This window comes from Microcebus murinus, unplaced genomic scaffold (assembly GCF_040939455.1).
Source record: "Microcebus murinus isolate Inina unplaced genomic scaffold, M.murinus_Inina_mat1.0 scaf010_hap2_Mmur4.0, whole genome shotgun sequence".
Classification (NCBI taxonomy): Eukaryota; Metazoa; Chordata; class Mammalia; order Primates; family Cheirogaleidae; genus Microcebus; species Microcebus murinus.
Genome location: NW_027438956.1, coordinates 745,179 through 761,848, shown reverse-complemented (window position 1 = coordinate 761,848; position 16,670 = coordinate 745,179). Strand labels below are relative to the sequence as shown.

Sequence of the window (16,670 nt, the reverse complement as noted above, 5' to 3'; positions counted from 1 at the left end):
CCTTCCCACGCAGCTCCCGAGGTTCCCGCAGCGCCATCGGAGCCGTGAGGTCTGCGAGGCCCAGTCTCCTTCCTGCCTGGTCAAGGCACGTCCAGGGAAGCTCTGACTCTCCAGGTAACTATCATGAAATGTACTTTGTATAAAAAACCAACAAATAGAAAATGACAGAAATACGTATAAACTGGTACCACAGTAAAAGACAAAACTTTCAGGTTCTGAGAACAATTGTCTTCGTCTTAATCACTTTAAACATCCTCTAGCAAAGTCACCTTACTCTGTACTAGTAGTAACAGGAAACAGGCACTACTTGAAAAGTCCCACGCTGTGGCCACCTCGTGCCCACCAACTCGCTTAGACGAGAGAAGTAAACAGGCATCGACACAGCTGGGTAAAGGGTAAGGACCCCACATCTTTGGAGAAAAGTTTGTCAAAATCAGTCTTTAAATTTACAGAATTATAGCCCCAACACCCACGGCCAACGGCTGTGTCACAGCCAGTGCTGAGGAGTTCAGGGCTCACCAGGTGTGCAGCCCTGACTGGACTCAACTCCTGTTGTAGTGTCGCCAGGTGTGGTGCTCCTGCTGTCACCCAGGACAGACAGGCCTGCGCCCTCACTGCCGCCAGCCGGCCGAGTACCCCCAACTGGAGGAGCTCACTGCGCGTGGCCCAGTGGGGCCACGGCAGACACATGTGCTGACTCAGGGCTGTGCTCACAGCTGTCACCCGTCCACAGCTCTGCGGTACCTGGAGCCAATGCCGGAACTCCACTTGCAACGGCCATGGTTTTATTAAAATTAAACAAGAAAACACCTAAGGCACCTGGGAAAATCTGTCAAGTATGAAAAACCCGTGTGCAAATGACCACGTACTGCCCCCCATCCAGGTGCAGTGGTCGAGCCACGCCCACTGTGGGGCTGAAGCCTGTGTCCCGGGGCCCAGCCAGAGTCCAGCAAGGGCATCCTGGTCCTCCCAGAAGTGGGCACAGACCCCTACTCCAGGCACAGGGGACACGCTCCTCATGACAGCCCCACGCGTGGATGTCAGGACAGCAGTCAGCCACCGAGGTATGAACTGAAGCCCTTCGAAGGGACCAGCGGTGCCACGGAGGCCCTGCAAGCACAGCACAGAAGGTCCCACCCACACGACAGGATTACTCCGGCACCTTCCCAATCATCAGTCGAGTCACGGGGAGCTGCGTCACGGAGGCCAGCCCTGCCCAGCTCACGTTCTGTTTCAGAACCGTCCCTTTCCAAGTAGTCCCAAGTAACCATTCTCTGCAAATTCAATGCCCTCAGGATGAGAGCTGGCCACTTCCCATCCTTCTGGCACTGCCAAAGGCCACCAGAGGAAGGCTCAGAGGGGGTCAGGGCCCTCCCTGAAGCAAGGGCGCAGGAAACGCCCACAGCTAATGACAGAGTGGCCTAAGCACAACAACTTGAAAGAAGCAAAAACAAGCGTTCAGGAGAATTAAAGGCTTAACCAGGAAGTCGGGGGCCAGTTCTGCCGCTGACTCAGCCGTGGACTCCTGGCCCGGTGCCAGGTCTCACCGCCCCACGACACAGGACAGCACATGAGCGTTTCAGAACCGGCAGGGCCCGGAGGACCATGGCGTCCAGGACTCCTTGACCTGAGCTGACGGCAGGGGCACATGGCGCAGGCGGGAGGACGGAGGCCTAGGTCAGACAGCCAGAGAGGGGGCGTCTGTGGAGGTGATGTGTCACCAGCACACAGCTAACGACAGCCTGTCCCCGTTTCTAACCAAGTTATCACAGGACTTTGCTTTTCCAGACTCACTGCGCTGACGACTCTCTCCTGGGCCGCTGCCTGCACAGGCAGGACAGGTCACTCTAAAGAAACACTCTCGGGGAGTCTGGACAGAGTGTCATGGAGCGAGACCTTCCCACAGCCATGCTTCCTGGCAGTCAAGCTCAGCTGCCTGCTTCCGACGCTTCTCATTGCCCAATTCTGAATTGTAATTTCCATTATTTGCCTGCACTCCAGGCATACGCCTGGATCCTACACTATATCCAAACCACAGAGCAACTTCCACAGCCATGAAATAACAGCTCACAGGACACCACACTCTCAACTTCCCTGGACGCAGATCTGACGACGCCCCTGGGCCCCTGGGACCACGGCAGAGGCCCTGAGGCTGGAGACCAGGAGCCACCACAGCCTGGGCTGCACGACCCCAAGAACCCTCGGCTCCTGCGCAGGGCCCTGCAGGAGAAAGCAGAGCCAGTGGCTCCTCTCAGCGCTGCAAAGCCCCGGCTAGTCCACGCATGGCAGCCATGGGTAGCCACCCCTGTGCCACGGCCCTGCTGGCCTCCAAGGAGGCCCCAAGAGAGCCTCAGCCAGGCCCGTTCACATCAACAGGCACTTCACACGGCGAGTGGATTTTTCACGTACAGGAGGGTCAGGAAGAATGAAAACAAATTCAAAGAAAACATGGTGATCTCACCCGGGCACGTCAGAGGACAGCCCGGACAGCGTCCTGCGTCTACGAGGCAAGCCAGGCAGCAGGGCAGGCCCCACGAGTGCTGCCAGGAGAACGTCCACTGCACCGCCTTCATGAGCAAACCCGAGGCTCGGTCGGCAGGTCCCCAGCGGCAGGACCGGCATGACTTCCCAGGCCAGCTGCCGCGCCAGCATCATAGCTGGAAAATCACTGAGGACGACAAAATTAGGAAGCTGTGGGAATAAGCTTAGCAGGAGGTAAAGGGTTTTATCCAGGCAGAAAGATTTTTCACTGAAAGAGTCACAAAAACATTGTTCATTTAATAACATAAATGTCATCACAGTCTCTAAAATAATACATGGAAAGACATTACTTTCCAAGCACACTGTACAACCAAACACCACTGTATCACACCAGGTTCGTGAGTGTCACAGCTTTGTTTTGACCCCAAGTTTGAATTTCAACTTTTAAATAACAAAGATAAAATCACGTGACACAAGGAGAGAGGTTTTATGATTGATGTGGCTCCTACAGATACATGTCAAGTATCTAAGTATCTAAGTTCTAAAACATGTTCCATCTCAACGTGCTTTCCTTTCCTTAAACAGTAAATTCTTTCATAATCTCAATTCCAACATTGCACATTTAAAGAACTAAAATGAGAATTAAAACAACAGTGAAATGTTTGCATTAAAAATGACATAATACAAAGACCTTATCAAGAAGATAAAAAGACAACCCACAGAAGGGAGAAAATATTTGCAAATCATCTATCTGATAAGGGTCCAGTAGCAAGGATATACAAAGAATTTTTACAATCTAACAACACGAGGACAAACAATCCAATTTTAAAATGAGCAAAGGACTTGACTAGACATCGGCCCAAAGAAATATACAAACAGCCAATCAGCACTATAAAATGCTCAATGTCATTAGTCAATAAGGGAAATGGCAAATCAAAACCACAACAGGATACTCCTTCACTGCTAACTAGGTTGATTTAAAAAAAAAAAAAAGAAAGAAAGAAAGAAAATAAGAGGTGTTGGCGAGGGCACGGAGAAACCAGAACCCATTGCCGGTGGGGATGTAAAACCGTGCGGCTCCCGTGGAAAACGGTTCGGTGGCTCCACAGCAGTTATGCGGAGGGTCACCCCATGACCCAGCAGCTCCACTCCTACATCCATACATACACCAAAGAGACTAAAAACAGGTCTTCAAACAAACACCTGCACACAGTGCTCACAGAGCAACACTCACGAGAGCCAGGAGGGGGAACGACCCAGAGTCCACGCCTCGTGGTCCACCCATGCAAAGGAACATGATCTGGCCACGCACACCCTGAGCACCGTGCTCAAAGGAGCCAAATGCAAAAGCCCCATGTTGTGGAGACCACCTAAGGAGAAAATTCCAGAATAAGTACATCTCCAGAGACAGAAAACAGGTTGGTAGCTGCCAGGGGCTAAGATGATATGGAGTCACTGGGCACCAGGGTTCTTCTTAGGGTTTTTAGGTTACAAACGGCTCAATGGCAGAGAGCAGGGACAGCTTCGTGACGCTGTGCACACGTCAACTGGTCCTGGATTGCTGACTTACAGGGGCTGATGGTTACTTTCATGTTCTGTGAATTTTCACCGCAATTAAAACACACACACAGGCCGGGCGTGGTGGCTCACGCCTGTAATCCTAGCACTCTGGGAGGCCAAAGCGGGCAGATTGCTCAAGGTCAGGAGTTCGAGACCAGCCTGAGCAAGAGCAAGACCCCATCTCTACTAAAAACAGAAAGAAATTAATTGGCCAACTAAAAATATATAGAAAAAATTAGCCAGGCATGGTGGCTCGTGCCTGTAGTCCTAGCTACTCAGGACACTGAGGCAAGAGGATCACTTGAGCCCAGGAGTTTGAGGTTGCTGTGAGCTAGGCTGATGCCATGGCACTCTAGCCCAGGCTAGAGAGTGAGACTCTGTCTCAAAAAAAAAAAAAGCACACACACAAACACACAATAGGAAATGATTGTTGAAGAACACACTCCTTTCCCTGCCCCACCTGACAACTTGCTCCTGAAGCTGTCAGCGCCATGTGAGGACAGCATGCCCGGCAGGCCCCCAGCAGCCCCCAGTGGGTGAGGAGGGGTCTAGGCGGCGGGCAGCACCGCCGGGTGCTGAGCCCAGGCAAGGGAGCTACAGGGAGCGCCGGGTCTGAGTGCTCGTAACCCCAGTCCTGCGTCAGACCCTGACGCCACGGAGCGGCACTACGAGGTGGGCCTTCGGGAGAGCTGCGCCCACGAGGCAGAGCCTCCCCAGTGGGGACCCTTCACATGGGACTCCAGAGAGCTGCCACGTGAAGAAACGGACATCCACAGCGGCAGCACCCTGAGCTGGGACTTCCAGGCTCCGGAATTGTGAGAAATGAATATCTGTCGTTTAAGCCCCAGTCTGTGGTGTTCTGTCGGAACAGCCCGAATGGACTTAGGCAGGAGGGCTTCCCAACGTGGGTGCCAGCACCGATGCAGGTCAGAGGGCATCCACAGGAGGGGCCTGGCATGGGCAGAGGCGCCCACACGAGAAGGCAGGCTGGCAAGGGTGTCCATGGACACATACCTGATTTAAACCAAGACGCAGCTTAGATACGGGACCTTTCAAATAATGACTTTGGAAGACTCTACATAAAATATTCAATGAAAGATAAAATTGAAAATGAGTTACAAATGACAGAAAAGACCAGACAATTTTAGGAATTTAGATGTACATATAATAAACATATTGCACATATATCTAATGTATGTTTTATATATATATACATACACACACATAATTACTGAAATTAAAAACACATCTGGCTTTGACAGAGGAAAAGATCCAGCAGGTGACAGAACCTGGTGAAATTGCCCACGTTACAATTCTGAGAGAAAAAGAGAAACTGGAAAGATAGGAAACCTGGAACACAGACAGGGTCACAACCGTCTAATTGGAGTCCCAGAAGGAGAAAATAGAACAAGAGAAATCCAAAGGATTGATGCCTGAGAATTTTCCAAAACCGATGAAAGCCCTAAGCCAGATGCAGAAAACATAACTGCACGAAGCAAACAAATACAAGAAATCTGAGCCCGAGCACACCACAACGAAACTGGAACCACAGAGAGAGCAGCTCATGTGCGGAGCAAACATGGTCCAGAAGGCAGAAGCCACGGTGCAAACACCTCCCAAACCTCCCCAGAACGCTGCACCAAGAACGACAGCCAAGGAGGAGTTTTCAGACAAACCCTGAGATCGTCAGCTACTCACACTTTTATTGAAGGAACTTGTTCTACAAAGTAAAAGAAGTAAAACTATCCCAAAGAGGAGTTCTGAGATGCAAAAAGGAACCGTGAAAAAACGGAGCTCCGTTCACGGAGGAAAGGCCAAGTGCACACCGTCTAAAATGGCACCAGGGAGCACCTGCTCGGGCCCGCACAGGCCCGTACCCGTGGCCCAGCTACTCAGGAGACGGAAGCAAGAGATCGCCTGAGCCCAGGAATTCCAGCCCAGCCTAGGCAGCGTAGCAAGATTTCATCTCCCCAAAAAAATTTTAAAGTTTAAAAAATGTTTTTAAATTATAAAAGAACAACACAGGTCAAGTATCCCTTACCCAAAATGCTTGGGACCAGAAGTGCTTCCGATATTGTCTGGATTTTGGAGCATCTGCGTATACAGGAGATAGCCTGGGAATGTGACCCAAGTCCACACACAAAACCCACTTATGCTTCACGTACACCTTGTGCACGTGGCCTGCAGGTGATTCTATGCGATATTTTCAGTAATTTTGTGCAGGAAACAAAGTTCGTGCACGCTGAACCATCAGAAGGCAAAGTGCCGCTGTCTCTGCCGCTCGTGGACAACCTGTGCTCCGTGGTGTCCCAGCACTCCTGGCTCTGAATTTGCATGCCACCCACAAGCCATCATTTTCTTACAAGTATTCACGTGTAAGTACTTAACGGTAAAAAAGTAGGGCGTGCCATTAACACGACTGACAACGTGCTCAGGGCGACCAAGCACCCAGCAGCTCTCAGGTTCCACCAGCGATGCTGTGCTGTGATTGAAGGGCCACTCTACGCTGCGTTTGTTTTTTCTTTAGACATAGTCTCACTTTGTTGCCAGGGCTAGAGTACCGTGGTGTCAGCCTAGCTCACAGCAACCTCAAACTCCTGGGCTCAAGCGATCCTCCAGCCTCAGCATCCCGAGTGGCTGTGACTACAGGCACAAGCCACCATGCCCAGATCATTTTTTCTATATATTTTTAGTTGTCCAGCTAATTTCTATTTTTTTTTCTTAGTAGAGATGGGGTCTCCCTCTTGCTCAGGGTGGTCTCGAACTCCTGAGCTCAAGTGATCCTCTTGCCTCAGCCTCCCAGGGTGCTAGGATTACAGGTGTGAGCCACTGCGCCCAGCCTGTATTTTAATTTTTGAGGCAAGAACATCAGAAGCAGCTGAGGGACCGGGACACGGGTCCTCTGGGATGTGAGGCCTTCTGCCGGACGGCTTCTCAGATGCCTCCTCCAGAGATATCGCCTCACTTGTGATGGTCAAAGGCGGCGTGAATTGGTGTTCTACAGTGCACATGCGCTGCTCTGGTCCTTCAACAAGCCCGCTCTCACGTCACCTGCAGGCACTTCTGCGGCAGCATTCGGCGTCACCTTCCACATCACCTTCGTTGTCACCACCATCACAGCCACCTAGATGCGGAACAATTTCCGCCATGTCGCCATGGATCAGTGAATGTGCTGGAGCCTCATCACCAATGGCGAAACTTCCATATCACCGCCTCCAGCTTTATGGACTCTAAAGGCACGTTTTTTGGATGTATAAGGTGGTCAGATGTCATTTTTTTCTCACTTAACACACAGAATCCTTCAAAGTCACCACCTTGCTCATCACCCTCACTGAACGGTCACAGGCTGCCCAGGCACGCACACTTCCATCTGTGTTCCAAGCACGGCAACAGCACACAGGGCATCTTTCATGCTAAACTCTTCTGGAAGACCTTCTGCACCACACGTCTGCTTGCTGCAGCTCAAGGATTTGTTTCGGTGCTTCCCCTCCCATGGATACCCTGGTCACGGGCTAAACTGATGAAGTCACACTTGAGGGAAAGGATGTGGCATACACACGATTTGGGTGGTAACTGCAGCTGGAGGAGGAGCAGAACAGCTGTCGAGGAACAACACACTCTCGCAGTCCTCATCCGGTCCAGTGGGCACAAGCTCCCAGCACAGATCTCGTGGGACCGATCAGAAAGGAGGTCCCAGGCAGTCCATGCCTTTCACCAGCAGGATGACGGCCTGGTAAGGAGCCCACACCTATGACAGCACGCCTGCGCACTGCACATCCCCGCACAGCCACTCTGCCCCTGGCGTCTTGGTTCCCGCAGGGCTGCCCGGCCAGCTGTGCTCAGTGCCCTCCCAGGGCCATGGCACCAGAACAGGGATGTTCCATCAGCTCCATCCTCGGTGACCGTGGCAACCCGTCAATGAATTCCTCTGCTGCCTGCTGATAAGCAGACGTGTTATGGCCACAAATCTTTGAAAATGTAACACCACGTCTTTATTAAATTTCTGCGACCAGCCTGTTGCATATTCAACAGTCCCCTTCAGTTTTCAGTTCCCTGCGACAGATCTTTGCTTATTTTGTGACTGGTCTCTGAGAGGCTGGCAGGTCTCCTCTTTCATTTTTAGCTTTGTGTGACGTTTTTCTATTTTTTTATTAACGATTTTGTCTGTCCCTTTCAGCACAGAACTTCAGTGGCTCGTCCTCCTGCTTCTTCCAGTCACACGTGGCCTCTCCAACACCGCACTCTCCTGTGAGATGTTCCACTGTCATCATCGTGCAGCTTCTCTGGCAGCTGGACTTTCCGTGCTACAGAGAAACAAGTGTTTCCTCTTCCTCTTATCACTGCTACCTACAGGGGTGTCTGTAGGTTGTTTCCTCTTCCTCTTATCGCTGCTACCTACAGGGGTGTCTGTAGGTTGTTTCCTCTTCCTCTTATCGCTATCTACAGGGGTGTCTGTAGGTTGTTTCCTCTTCCGCTTATCGCTGCTACCTACAGGGGTGTCTGTAGGTTGTTTCCTCTTCCGCTTATCGCTGCTACCTACAGGGGTGCCTGTAGGTTGTTTCCTCTTCCTCTTATCGCTATATACAGGGGTGTCTGCAGGCCTTTCTGATATTTCAACAGTATCTTTGCACCACTGAGCAGAGAATAAGCCAAAAAACACAGCAAGTAATGCACACAGGTCTCGGCCCACACAGGCGTCATGGGGAACCTGCTGTGGGCACGTCCAGCCTGCACTTGGGCCTGCAGCACCCGCCTGGGTGGGGCAGCTTGTGCTTGGGAAAGACATCCCGCAGCTGGAGGGGGCTGGGAGGGCCTTTTCCCCAACAGGGGTGCTGAGCAATTGTGTTCTGTGCTTGCGTTTTGACCATAACCCATTACATCAAGTCAGACGTGGAGCTTTCACTTGTGGCATCAAGTCTACACTCAAAAACGTTTCAGATTTTGGACTTTTGGGTTAGGGATGCTCAACCTGTGATGTCTGATATTCAACAAAAGGAACTAAAAACTCAACGATGATGCTCGTCAGGTGGGAAGTGGTCACGGAGAGTGTGCTGTGAGTTAGAGGACGGGCTAAGAAACTGTGGACAGAGGAGGGGATATGGGATGGAACTGGGGTGATGCTGGGGGAAACAGCAGAAACCACAGTTTTTTGAAAGGCAAGAAAAATATTTGTTTTTAAAAAACAGAAAACGCAATTCAAATAGTAAGACGGGAGGCCAAAACCCCAACGTGTCAGTACTTAGATTTAGTGTAACTGGTCTAAACTCACCAGATTTAAATCAGAGTCAATTTTTACTCAACATACATCTAAGATGTAGAATGTAAAAAGATGAGGACAGAAAAGGAAATGCTAGGAAAGGCCAGAAGAGGAAAGCTGAGGTAGCTGCACTAACCTCAGACGAGAAGAGCCTCGACCCACCCAACCTTCTATCTGGACGCAGCGCCCACGTCACCACCGCCAGGCACGAGACAATCCCTCACAGGCTAACGCTGTTCTAAACTCCTGACGGACACCAGTTCCGTACCCTTCCAAACAGCCCTGTGCTCCTCCCTTCCTGGGTGTGCACCCAGGAGGGACGAAAACTCACATCTTTACAAAAACCACACGTGGACGGACAGCAGCTCCATTCCTAACAGCCAGATGATGGGAACCCCGTGTCTACTGGCTAACAAGTGGAGAAACAAAACGAGGTCTCTCCACCTGCTGTGAGCCGAACTGCATCCCCCAAAATTTGAGCCCTAAGCCCCAGGCCCCTGGCTGTGGCTGTGTCTGGAGAGGTGATTCAGGGAAAACGAGGTCACCAGAGGCCCCGACCTGACAGCACCGGTGTCCCACGAGAAGAGGAAACAAGGAGGCAGCACACGGGCGGAGGGCACGCATGAGGACGCGTGGAAGGTGGTTCGCCCCAGGAGAAACCACCTGTTGACATCTCCACCTCACCTTCCAGCCTTCAGAACGGCGGGAGATAAACTTGCCGTGTAAGCTGGTCAGTCCGTGGTACTGCATGCGTCATGGTGCCCAAACTCACACATCCCACGACGGAACGTCCTTCGAACAAGCATGAAGCACCGTGTGACATGACACAGATGAACCGTGGCGACACCATGCTCAGCAAAGGATGTGCTGTGTGAGTTCATGTCCAGGAAACGTTGAGAACAGGCAAATCTAGAGACAGCGACAGGCTGGTGGTGGGACAGTTATGAGGACAGCTAAGGAGTGTGGAGCTGCTTTGGGGGTAATTGAAACGCAAAGCTGACTGCGGCGGTGGCTGTGCAACTCGATAAATCCACCAAGCCACCAAGCTATGCGCTGTGAATGGGGGAGCTATGCGATGTAGCCTATGAACTGCCCCAGTGAAACTGCTGAAAACCCTAAGGCAGGCATGACTGTCTCGACACATAAAGAAGGGTCCTGACGCACACAGGGGCTCCTTTTCCACTTCCACTTGGGGCACTTTTGATGCATTGTGTTTTCTAGGAAAGTCTATTTTGTCTGAGCCGTCACGTGTTGTCGAAAGATGCGATCACGCCACATCCGGTGTCCGTAGAGCCGCGGCGCAGCTCCCAGCCCAGCGTGCAGACGGCTCGGCTACGCTTCCTCTCCAAGAACCAACGCAGGCTCTGGCGCCCGTGGGACCACGACCTGCTCCACTCATCCCTGCCGTTACACTCCTGGTCTTCTTGCTCCTCCTTCCTGCACAGCCTGAGCCTTCTCTCCACCCACGAGCTCTGAAGGCAGGGATGCCACGGTCCCGCGGCCAGAGTGCGAGTGCTTCAGGCTCTGCGGCCACAGCAGGCCACGCCACACCTTCTTTTTGTGCTTCTTACAATATTTTAAAAATACAAAAACTATTTTTCTCTCCAAAGCTTCACAAACACAGGCCAAGGCCAGATGGGGCCAGCAGGCCACAATTTCACAACTCCTCCTTAAGCCTTTAAATTTCCGGTGAAGTATGCCATTAGCAGCATCCCAAAATTCTAGAAACAAAATTTTGTCACTGTTTTTATTTTTAAATTTTATTTTATTTTTGAGACAGGGTCTTGCTCTGTTACCCTGTGCTAGAGTGCAGTGTTGTCATCACAGCTCACAGCAGCCTCAAACTCCTGGGCTTAAGAGATCCTCCTGTCTCAGCCTCCCAAATAACTGGGACTACAGGCATATGCCACCACACCCGGCTGGTTTTCTATTTTTGTAGAGATGGGGTCTCACTCTTGCCCATGCTGGTCTCAGACTCCTGGCCTCAAGTGATCCTCCTGCCTTGGCCTCCCAGAGTGCTGGGATTACAGGTGTGAGCCATGCCTGGCTTATCTTAACATTTCCTCTGGAATTTCTCCTCTGACTTGTGTTATTTAGAAATCCTCGTTTTCCAACTAAAAATTCATGCCTTATTTTTATCTTTCTGTATCTAATTTATAATTTCATTGTTTTGTGATTAGAGAATATAGCCTATATGTTCACGGGTCTTTGAAATTTCTCAAGGTTTTATGGCACGATACTTATAAATGCTCCTCATGTGTCTGAGAACATGTGTTCTCCAATTGCCAGTGCAGGGTTAACCAAGGAGTCAAGCCTGTCACTTCTACTGTTCAAGTATTGTATGTACACATTACATATAGCAATGTGTGTGTACTGTCTATACCGTGTATTGTTTTCTAATTGATTATCAATAATTGAGGGGGTGTTCTGGGCTCTCAGGAAGATACCAGATATGTCCACTTATCTCTGTAGCACTGCTGTTTTTTGCTTTTAATGGTCTTCAACAGTAATTTTGGCACCTGTATCAGTCTGGGGTCGCCACAAGCACCACACCCAGTGGCCAGGAAGAGCTCCTCTCCACTGCAGGGGTGTGGCGGGCTGGTGGCGGCAGCATGGCACCCATGCACAGCCTGGGCAGCGCAGCGGCCGGGCTCTGCCTTGCTCACAAGCAAGGCTGCGGCTCTGCTTCTCCAAATCGTGCACAACCCTTCCCAGAGCCACCAAGGAAGGGGGTCCCAGCAGGAGGTCCCCGACTGGCTGACACAACACAAGCCCCCACAGCTTCACAGCACCAGCGAAAGGGACCCCCAGCTCCAGGAGCCAGCCCCCCACTCTGGATGACGGCAGCCCCGCCTCCGGGGTCACGTGAGGAGTCGCCATGAGTCCCGGTGCCTGGAACACAGCCCAGCACAGCGCCCAACGCCTGTGACGAGCATTCTTACCTTCAGAACTTGAAGTGAACTTGAGCTAACAGAAGCTAAAAAGACTATCAAAAGAACAAGTTTAGAATGTGAAAGATAAGAAAGGGGAAATGAAAGCCATAGCAAAAGGAACGAATGGGGAAGATCTGAAAAAGAACCAAAACCAGTGCCTGGCAATAAACACTGAAAAGGACGGAAATTCGACGGGCCCAGGACACAACCGGGGAAAAGCACCGCCCTGAAGGCCACGCCTGCCGAGCCCTGGACACAGCAGAGAGAGCGGAAGAGCCAGCAGGAGTCACAGCAGAGAGTGGGAAGGGGCTGAGGCACAGCCCAGCCAGTTCTAGAACCTTCGGTCCACTCATGTCCGTTTTTATTGCTATGTTTTCACTGATGCTATCTGTAGCATGGGGGGAATAAAGGAAATCTGAGTGTTAATTTTTAAAATTTTTGTCCTTGTTTAGGCACATGACTTCTACGCTCGGCTGCAGACAGAGCTGTACACGTAAAAGCACCTTCCAAACAGCAGGCCCACGGTGAGGGGCGGAGTCTCGGGAGCTGCCCCTGGAAGACTGTGTGGAGTCTGAGTCAAGACCAGCCAGAATCCTGAAACTGGAGATGCTTACTGTCGGGTGGGGAGAGCAAAAGAGGTGAAGAAAACTGTGGGAATCCTTGGACTTGGCCCGAGTTCACAAACCTGAACCGAGTTTCCCAATCAAAGACAAAACAAGCCACTGCTCAGGGTTTCAGGTTTCTCTTCAGACACAGAGGCTGCAGCCGTCCACGCCAGCGGAGTCGGGGGTGGGGGGGGGTAGCCCGGGACCCCATTCAAACAGCAGACAAAAGCCTCTGACCTCTTGTTCCGAAAGGAGCCCCATTTCCACAGCCTCGGTTCTGCTCGTGGTCTGCATGTGCCCTGGGCGAAGGCGTCGGGAGGGAGGGGCCAGGGGATGGAGTGGGCACAAACGCTGCCTACAGGCACACACCCAGAAACTGCCACCCTCCCGCTGCAGCACCGGCCGGGCCTGCGGGCTGTTCCCGCTTGCACACCCCACCCCCACCAGACTCCCGGCAGCCAGAGGGGGCCTTGGCAGGAAACTGCAGCAAGAGAGAGAGGCCATTTGCTCTGTGCTCACCCCTCAAAAAAAAAAAAATAAATAAATTAGCTCCAGTTCAATAAAAATGCAAATAGTGGCATTATTGGAATAATAGACAAATTTCAAATAATGGCATCACACATCTCAGCCTTCAAATTACCAATAAAGTCCTCCACTCGCTCATCAAAGGAAAACAAATGTCCAGCAGGAAAACTCTCTCCAGACTTGCTCGCACCCCTCGGACCGATCTCGCTACGGCGGCCAGATAAGCTCTACTCCCACGTCGTGTCACTGGACTGTGTGACACAACAAGCGAAAGCCTGCTAGTGTTCCCAGGTGCTTTTCTAACGAGAGACCAAACCCACCCTCACCCATGGGACACAAGGCAGCTGGCTGGGTGGGCTGGGCGGCTCGAGGTCCCAGGGTCCGGAGCCCAGGCCGCTGCGCCAGGCCTCAGACCAAGGAGCCCTTAATAGACTCGCCCTGTCCAGCTGGAGCGACCCCCGACACCGTGGTCTGCAGAGACTCCAGGGCCACTCTGGCTGGGGCATCCAGGCGCTCGAGGACAGGGCCCAGGACCCCAAACCAGCTAACACTCTTGGCGGTACCACCTCAGTCTGGGAACGTCTCTGGGCCCACTGCGGCTTCCTGCAGGAAGAAGCGAGCCCAGAGGCTGCAGCAGACTTGGGACGCAGGGGATGGAAGACTTGGGTCCCTGGGGACGGAGAACGGAAGGAGGGAATCGGCAGCGGAGAGGATGAGGGCAGGAGTGCCGGGCAGGCACGGACAGCAACCAGGCCTGGGGACGCCTGGGGAAACACATGTTTCCCTGCAGTCTCTCACTATGGGGCTCCACATGGAAACAAATGACAACCAGGAAACCCTAAGGAACAGGCTTCCCGGTGCTAAGGTGAAGCAACAGGGTGAGCTGGGGGCTGGGGGGCTCCCCCTTCTGGGAGGGACCACAGCTGCCAACCCTTAGGAATGGGTCAGGAAGGGACACCGGGGCTGGCCCAGCCCCCTCATCCCAGCGTCCCGTCCATGGTGAGATCCCCCTGCAGTATGGCCTGGGTCGGGAGGTCGGGCCCCTCCTTGGAGAACTGGGCACACGTCCTGTGACCAGGACAGCCGGGTGGGGAGCTGAACTCAGCCTCGGACCTCCCGCCAAGTTCTCACTGCCATCCCTCCAGACACAGCTCCCCAGAAGAAACACAAAGAATTAAAAGTTATCTTGCATTTACTTATAACAAGGTAAAAAACCGTGACCCCTTTCTTGGTCAAAGATGTTCTCTGAAAAGATGCACACCACCCACTGTGCCACCACCAGGGGACTTCCTGTGAATTCCAGTCCCCAGGGAGGGCAGGTAACTGCCCCAAGTCACAGAAGGCACACAGGCCTGGAGGAGGAGGCGACGGCGGCAAGGGTGCCAGGGAACACGCAGGAAGGGCCTCAGCGGACAGAATCCGTCCTAGAGCCCCCATCCTCCGCCTCCCGTGGCATAGCTGGGCCACGCTGGGCCACGCTGGGAAAGACAATGCCCCTCAGCTCCAGAGCTCAATAGCAGAGGGCTCCCAGTCCACGTGCCAGGGAGGAAGGCCCAGGGCGGGCTGGCGGCACCACTCCCAGCACCACCCTCGCCACAAGCACCACCTGCTGCACCCCAAGAGCAGGGCTGCCCAGGCGCCCCAGGCCCACCCCACAAGGGGCGTCCTGCAGGGAGGCACTTCCTCCACCTCCGGGTGACCGTCCGCTGTCCCCTCCCAGTGGCTCAGCCTCCGTGCACACTGCTCTGCAAACCATGCACAGGCCCGGCGGCCACCCCCACTACACACACGCCCTAAGATGCGACCTTGGTCAAAACCTTAATCTCAAGACTTCTGGGTCATGGGAAAAGGACTTTTTTAAGGCGTATGCTACGAGGTCCAAGAGGACAGGAAAGGCAGCAACTGGAGGCAGCAACTCAGGAGGTGGAGGCACATGGACCAGCGCGCAGTGCCTCAGACCCGAGGAGTCCCAGCCCCCCAGACGACGCAACAGAATCCCCACAGGGCTCAAGACCCGCTGGACCAGAGCACTGTGAGGGTGGCCCTAAAACAGGCAGCACTGAGGAAGCACCCCCGTCTCCAGTGTCAGCCAGCAGCCTCCCCATCCCTGAGAGGGACAGAGGGCCCTGGAAGGCGGACAGGCCCCGCTGAAAACACAGGGAGACCCCAACATGGGCCCATGCCTCTGCAGCCCCAGCTACTCCAGAGGCTGAGGCAGGAGGATCACTTGAGTCCAGCCTTGGGGATACAGTGAGCCTCCAGCTCTTGGAAAGACAAAAGAAAAAATATGGGCAGAACACCCCCCCATACCCTACCAAAAAATAAAACCATCACTAAAATCCTCAGAAAGACAAGTGGTCGCAACTACCACATGGGAATGAGATACTAAAAAGAAAAAGGCCAGGTGTGGTGGCTCACACTTGTAATCCCAGCACTTGGGGAGGATCACTAGAGGCCAGGAGTTTAAGACCAGCTTGAGCAACACAGCGAGGCTCTATCTCTACAAAATAACAAAAACATTAACTGAATGTGGTGGCACCAGGTACATGAGCCCAGGAGTTGGAGGCTGCAGTGAACTGCGATCACACTACTGCACTCCAGCCTGGGTGACAGAGCGAGACCTTGTTTCTACTAACAACAACAAAAAAATTTTTAATAAAGTATATGGACATCTAATTTGGACAAAAGAAACCATAAAAAAATTTAATGAATTAAATATAAAAGTAAAAGCCAAGAAAAATCTTAAGTCTTAAAAAAAAAAACAAAGAAACGCAACGTGTCTGTCCTGGGAAGCCTGTCCCTGTGCCACGGCGCTGCGGCCTCTGCCCAGCAGCCTCAGGTGCCACCAGCGGGTACCATCTCCTTCCCCGTCCCCAAAGCGACACCACGTCACAGCCCTCCCCACAGCTGGGTGGCAGCCTCGGACCGAGCGAGCGGCTGGGGGGAGATAAAAACTGGCCCCAAAGTGTCTTAGTCACTTTTTTAAAGGAGGCATGAGAGAGTGCGGGCGCATGAGGCTGTGCAGAACTGACACACATGCCCCACACCCCACACCCCTGCGGCGCAGCCTGTGTGGTGCCTGGTCCCAGGCAAGCCCCGGCAGGCCCCGGTGACACAGCGGCTGAGGTCAGCTCCCTGCCTGCGCTGGGCTCTCGAGGAGGCACCGACAAAGACTCTCGGGAGCAAGGGGAAGGGTGACAGGCACACAGACCACCAAGGGCCTCCCTGGGCCCTCCGTGGCAAGGACACCAGGAACGCCGCACCTCCTGGGGCCCGTGTGTTTAAGGACAGATCCAAGCGCTGAGCTGC

General features: G+C 52.9%; 1 protein-coding gene across 3 annotated transcripts in view; it reads right to left on the bottom strand.

The window, feature by feature from the left end:
• Nucleotides 1-16,670, bottom strand: part of TBCD (tubulin folding cofactor D) — a 132,155-nt gene that overhangs the window by 61,506 nt on the left and 53,979 nt on the right. The window lies entirely within an intron of this gene.